The 6000-nt window shown below is 38.0% G+C and overlaps 1 protein-coding gene across 1 annotated transcript in view; it reads right to left on the reverse strand.

Moving 5' to 3' along the window:
- ZSWIM5 (zinc finger SWIM-type containing 5) overlaps positions 1–6000 on the reverse strand; it is a 218529-nt gene that overhangs the window by 188850 nt on the left and 23679 nt on the right. The gene's annotated exons all lie outside the window — the stretch shown is intronic.

Raw genomic sequence — 6000 nt, forward strand, 5'->3', positions numbered from 1 at the left:
GACTATGTTCCTCATGCTGTATTTTTTATCTCCATGACTACAAAAAATATTCTCGTGAGCAGCTCAAAGTAAATAGATAATGGGGAAGCACTTACTATTAAATAAAATTCATACAAGATTAATTATCATATTTCTTTTTATTTTGAAACAATATCACACTTGCATAAAAGTTGCAAGTACATTTCAAATAATTCTTTGAAGGGAGGAACACTTTTTCCCCAGCTTTATTAAAATATGATTGACAAATAAAAATTCTATATATTTAAGCTGCATAAAATGTGATTTTTTAAGATGTACAATATGATTTTATATATATATACATTGTGAAATGCTTGCCATTATCAAGTTAATTAATATATTCATCACATCATATAATTACCATTTGTATACATGTATATGAGGGGTAAGAACACTTAAGACCATTCCAGACTTCAAGCTCTATTACAAAGCTGTCATCATCAAGAAAGTATGGTACTAGCACAAAAACAGACACATACATCAATGGAACAGAATAGAAAGCCCAGAAATAGACCCTCAACTCTATGGTCAACTAATCTTCGACAAAGCAGGAAAGAATGTCCAATGGAAAAAAGACAAGTCTCTTCAACAAATGGCACTGGGAAAATTAGACAGCCACATGCAGAAAAACGAAACTGGACCATTTCCTTACACCACACATGAAAATTAGATTCGAAAGGGATAAAGGACCTCAATGTGAGACAGGAATCCATCAAACTCTTTGAGGATAACACAGGCAGCAACCTCTTCAACCTCAGCTGCAGCAACTTTTTCCTAGGAACATCACCAAAGGCAAGGGAAGCAAGGGCAAAAAGGAACTACTGGGACTTCATCAAGATCAAAAGCTTCTGCACAGCAAAGGAAACAGTCAACAAAACCAAAAGGCAATTGACAGAATGGGAGAAGATATTTGCAAATGACACATCAGAGAAAGGGCTAGTATCCAAAATCTATAAACAACTTACCACACTCAACACCCAAAGAACAAATACTCCAATCCAGAAATGGGCAGAAGACATGAACAGACATTTCTGCAAAGAAGACATTCAGATGACCAACAGGCACATGAAAAAGTGTTCCACATCACTCCGCCTCAGGGAAATACAAATCAAAACCACAATGAGATACCACCTCACCCAGTCAGATTGGCTAAAATTAACAAGTCAGGGAATGACAGATCCTGGCGAGGATGTGGAGAAAGGGGATCCTTTCAACACTGTTGGTGGGAATGCAAGCTAGTGCAGCCACTCTGGAAAACAGTATGGATGTTCCTCAAAATGTTGAAAATACAGCTACCCTACAACCCAGCAATCGCACTACTGGATATTTACCCTAAAGATAAAAAATGTAGTGATCCAAAGGGGGCCATGCGCCCGAAAGTTTATAGCAGTAACGTCCACACTAGCCAAACTAGCCAAAGAACTTAGATGCCAATCAACAGATGAATGGATAAAGAAGATGTGGTATATATATATACAATAGAATACTATGCAGCCATCAAAAGAAATGAAATCTTGCCATTTGCAACAATGTGGATAGAACTAGAGGGTGTTATGCTCAGCAAAATAAGTCAATCAGAGAAAGACAATTATCATATGATCTCTCAGATATGAGGAACTTGAGAGGCAGGGTGGGGGGTCTGGGGGGTAGGGAGGGAAAAAATGAAACAAGATGAGATTGGGAGGGAGACAAACCATAAGAGTCTCCTAATCTCATGAAACAGACTGAGGGTTGCTGGGGGGTGAGGGGTAGGGATAGGGTGGCTGGGTGATGGACATTGGGGAGGGATTATGCTATGGTGAGTGCTGTGAAATGTGGAAGCCTAATGATTCACAGACCTGTACCCCTGGGGCAAATAACACATTATATGTTAATTTTTTAAAAAAAGAAGCATTTCCAAGTTCACTGAAAAGCAAGAAATCTCCCTTAGTCCAATGCATTCTATGGAACTAACAACACTGAGTTTTGTGACCTGCAAAAATAAGGACCACACGTTCCAGATTGGAAAGAAAAAAAATGATCTCTACTGACAGAACTAATAAATGAGTTCAACAAGGTTGGTACAAGATCTATTTATATAGGGACGCCTGGGTGGCTCAGTTGGTTAAGCAGCTGCCTTCGGCTCAGGTCATGATCCCAGCGTCCTGGGATCGAGTCCCACATCGGGCTCCTTGCTCAGCAGGGAGCCTGCTTCTCCCTCTGCCTCTGCCTGCCATTCTGTCTGCCTGTGCTCGCTCTCTCCCCTTCTCTCTCTCTGATAAATAAATAAAATCTTTAAAAAAAAATCTATTTATATAAAAATCAATTACATTTAAACACACTAGCAATGAATAACCTAGAAATGAAATCAAGAAAACAATTCCACTGGGGCGCCTAGGTAGTTCAGTCAGTTAAGCGTCTGCCTTTGGCTCAAGTCATGATCCTGGGATCCTGGGATTGAGCCCCGCATGGGACTTCCCTGCCCAGTGGGGAGCCCGCTTGTCCTTCTCCCTCTGCCTCCCCCTTCCCCAGCCCATGTGCTCTCTTTCTCAAATAAATAAAAAATATTTTTAAAAAATAATTCCATTTATAATAGCATTAAAAAGAATAAAACACTGAGGAATAAATTCAACCAAGAAAGTATGGGACTTGTATTGTTCTGAGTATAAAACATTTTTGAAAGAAGTTAGAGGACCCAAGTAAATGGGAAAAGATCCAATGTTCATGAATCAGAGACCAGACACTGTTAAAATAGTATGGTAGACAGAATAATGCCCTCCACTCAAATATATCCATGTCCACGTCCTAATCCCCAGAATCTGGTAAAAGGGACTATGCAGATATGATTAAACTAAGGTTCTTAAAATGTGCAGATTATCCAGGTGTCTGGGTGGCTCAGTTGGTTAAGTGTCTGCCTTCAGCTAAGGTCATGATCCCAGTGTCCCGGGATCAAGCCCTGCATCAGGCTCCTTGCTCAGCGGAGAGCCTGCTTCTCTCCCTCTCCTTGCTCTTGTGTGTGCAGACACTTGCTCGCTCTCTCTCTCTCTTCCCCGCTCCCTCCCTTTGGTTTTTTTTTTTTTTATGTGCAGATTATCTGAGTGGGCCCAATGTAATCACAGAGTCCTTATAATAGGGAGGCAAGAGGCGTAAAGTCAGAGGCCAAGTGTGACAATGGAAGCAGAGGTTGCAGTGATATGCTATGAAAATGGAGGAAAGAGCCATGAGCCAAGGAATGTAGGTGGCTTTTAGAAGCTGGAAAAAGCCATGGAAAGTGATTTCCCCCTAGAGCCTCCAGATGGGACACAACTCTGCTAACATCTTTTTTCTTCTAATTGAAGTATAATTAACATACAATGTTATATTAGTTTCAGGTACACAACATATTGATTCAACAATTCTATACATTACTCAAAGTTCACTACATTAAGTATAGTCACCGTCTGTCACCGTATAATATTATTACAGTATTACTATGTTCCCTATGCTATAATTTTCATCTCCATGATTTATTTATTTTATAACTGGAAGTTTGTAACTCTTAATCCCTTTATCTATTTTGCCTACCCACCCCCCCCAATAAACCTCCCCTCTGGCAACTACCAATTTGTTCTCTGTATTTAAGAATCTGTTCGGTATGTCGTTTGCTTTGTTTTTTAGATTCCAAATATAAGTGAAATCATTTAGTATTTTTCTTATTTTTTAAGATTTTATTTATTTATTTATTTGACAGACAGAGATCACAAGTAGGCAGAGAGGCAGGCAGAGAGAGAGGAAGAAGCAGGCTTCCTGCTGAGCAGACAGCCCGACATGGGGCTCGATCCCAGGACCCTGGGATCATGACCTGAGCTGAAGGTGAAGGCTTTAACCCATTGAGCCACCCAGGCACCCCCATTTGGTATTTTTCTTTGACTTATTTCACGTAACATAACATCCTCTCGGTCCGTCCATGTTGCAAAAGGAAAGATTGCATTTTTTATGGATGAATAATATTCTATTTTATATATTTACTACATTTTTTTATCCATTTATCTATCAATGGACACTTGATCAACAACTTGATTTTTGCCCAACAAGACAAATTTCATATTTCTAACCTCCAGAACTATAAAATATTAAAACTGTGTTGCCTTAAGCCACTAAGTTTGTGGTATTTGTTAAGCAGCAACAAACAACTAATACAAATGACAATAACACTTACACAAATATATCTACAGATTCAACGCAATCCCTAGCAAAATCCCAGCTGACTGGTTTTTTGTTTTTTTTTTTTTGCAAAAATTGGCAAGTTAATCCTAATATTCATAAGAAAACTTAAGGGAACCAGAACATCGAAACAATCTTGAAAAACAAGAACAACAGTAACCAAAACAGTACGGTATTACATAAAAATAGACCAATGGAACTGAATCGATAAGCCAGAAATAAACCCACGCATATATGGTCAACTAATATTTGACAAGGGAGCCAAACATATTCAATGGGGAAAGGACAGTCTCTTTAATAATGGTGTTAGGAAAACTGGATATACACATGCAAAAGAAAATCTGGACACCTATCTTATACCACTTACAAAAATTAACTCAAAATGAATTAAAGAAATTACACATAAGACCCAAAACCATGAAACTCCTAGAGGAAAATACAGGGAGGGTCACCTGGGTGGTTCAGTCAGTTAAGCATCTGACTCTCGATCTCGGCTTGGGTCGTGAGTTCAAGCCCCACAATGGGCTCCACACTGGGCATAGAGCCTACTTTTAAAAAGAAAAATTATATTTATTTATTTATGGAAAAAGCTCTTTGACATAGTTCTTGGCATGATCTTTTGGATACCAAAAATACAAACACAAAAGCAAAAATAAGTAAACTAAAATGCTTTGCACAGCAAAAGAAAATCAACAAAATGAAAAGACAACCTATAGAATAGCACAAAATATTTGCAAACTATATATCAGATAAGCTATTAATATCCAAAATATATAAGGAACTCATACAACTGAATAGCAGAAAAACAAACAATCCAGTTTTTAAAAAATGGAGAGAGGAAATGAACAGACATTTTTCCAATGAAGACATACAAATGACCAGCAAGTACATGAAAAGGAGCTCAACTTCATCAGGGAAATGTGAATCAAAATCACCATGAGATATCATCTCACATCTGTTAGAATCACTATTATCAAGGAGTGCCTGGGTGGCTCAGTCAGTTAAGTGGCTGCCTTCAGCTCAGGTCATCGTCTCAGGATTTGGGGATCAAGCCCCTCATCAGGCTTCCCAGCTCTGTGGAGAGACTGCTTCTCCCTCTCCCTCTGCCTACTTCTCTGACTACTTGTGTTCTCTCTCTGTCAAACAAATAAATAAAATCTTTATAAATAAGTAAATAAATAAATAAAAGAATGGCTATTATTTAAAAGAGAGAAAGAGAGAGATAACAAATGTTATCAAGGATATGGAAAAAGGAAACTCTGGTGCACCACTGGTAAGAATGTAAATTGGTACAGCTTCTAGGAGAACAGTATGAAGATTCACCAAAAAATTAGAAACTGAACTACCTACCATCTGACCCAGCAATCCTACTTCTGGAACTCAAAGGAATGAAATCACTATCTGAAAGAAATGTCTGCCCTCCCATGTTCACTGCAGCATTTTACAGTAGCCAAGATGTAGAAACAACCTAAGTGTCCATCAAGGTATGAATGGATAAAGAAAATATGGTCTGTGTACATATATACAAAAGAGTATCGTTCAGTCATAAATAAAGGAAATCCTACCATGTGTGACAACATGGGCCATGAGGGCATTATTTTAGGTAAAATAAGTCAGACAGAAAAAGACAAATACTGTATGATCTCACTATTTTTTTAAGTTTATTTCTTTTTTTAAAGGATATTTTTATTTTATTGAAACATAATCAAATTTTAGATTACTTTTACCAAAATTTTTTATTTTTTATAAACATTATATTTTTATCCCCAGGGGTACAGGTCTGTGAATCACCAGGTTTAC

The sequence above is a fragment of the Mustela nigripes genome, chromosome 14 (assembly GCF_022355385.1).
Source record: "Mustela nigripes isolate SB6536 chromosome 14, MUSNIG.SB6536, whole genome shotgun sequence".
Classification (NCBI taxonomy): domain Eukaryota; kingdom Metazoa; phylum Chordata; class Mammalia; order Carnivora; family Mustelidae; genus Mustela; species Mustela nigripes.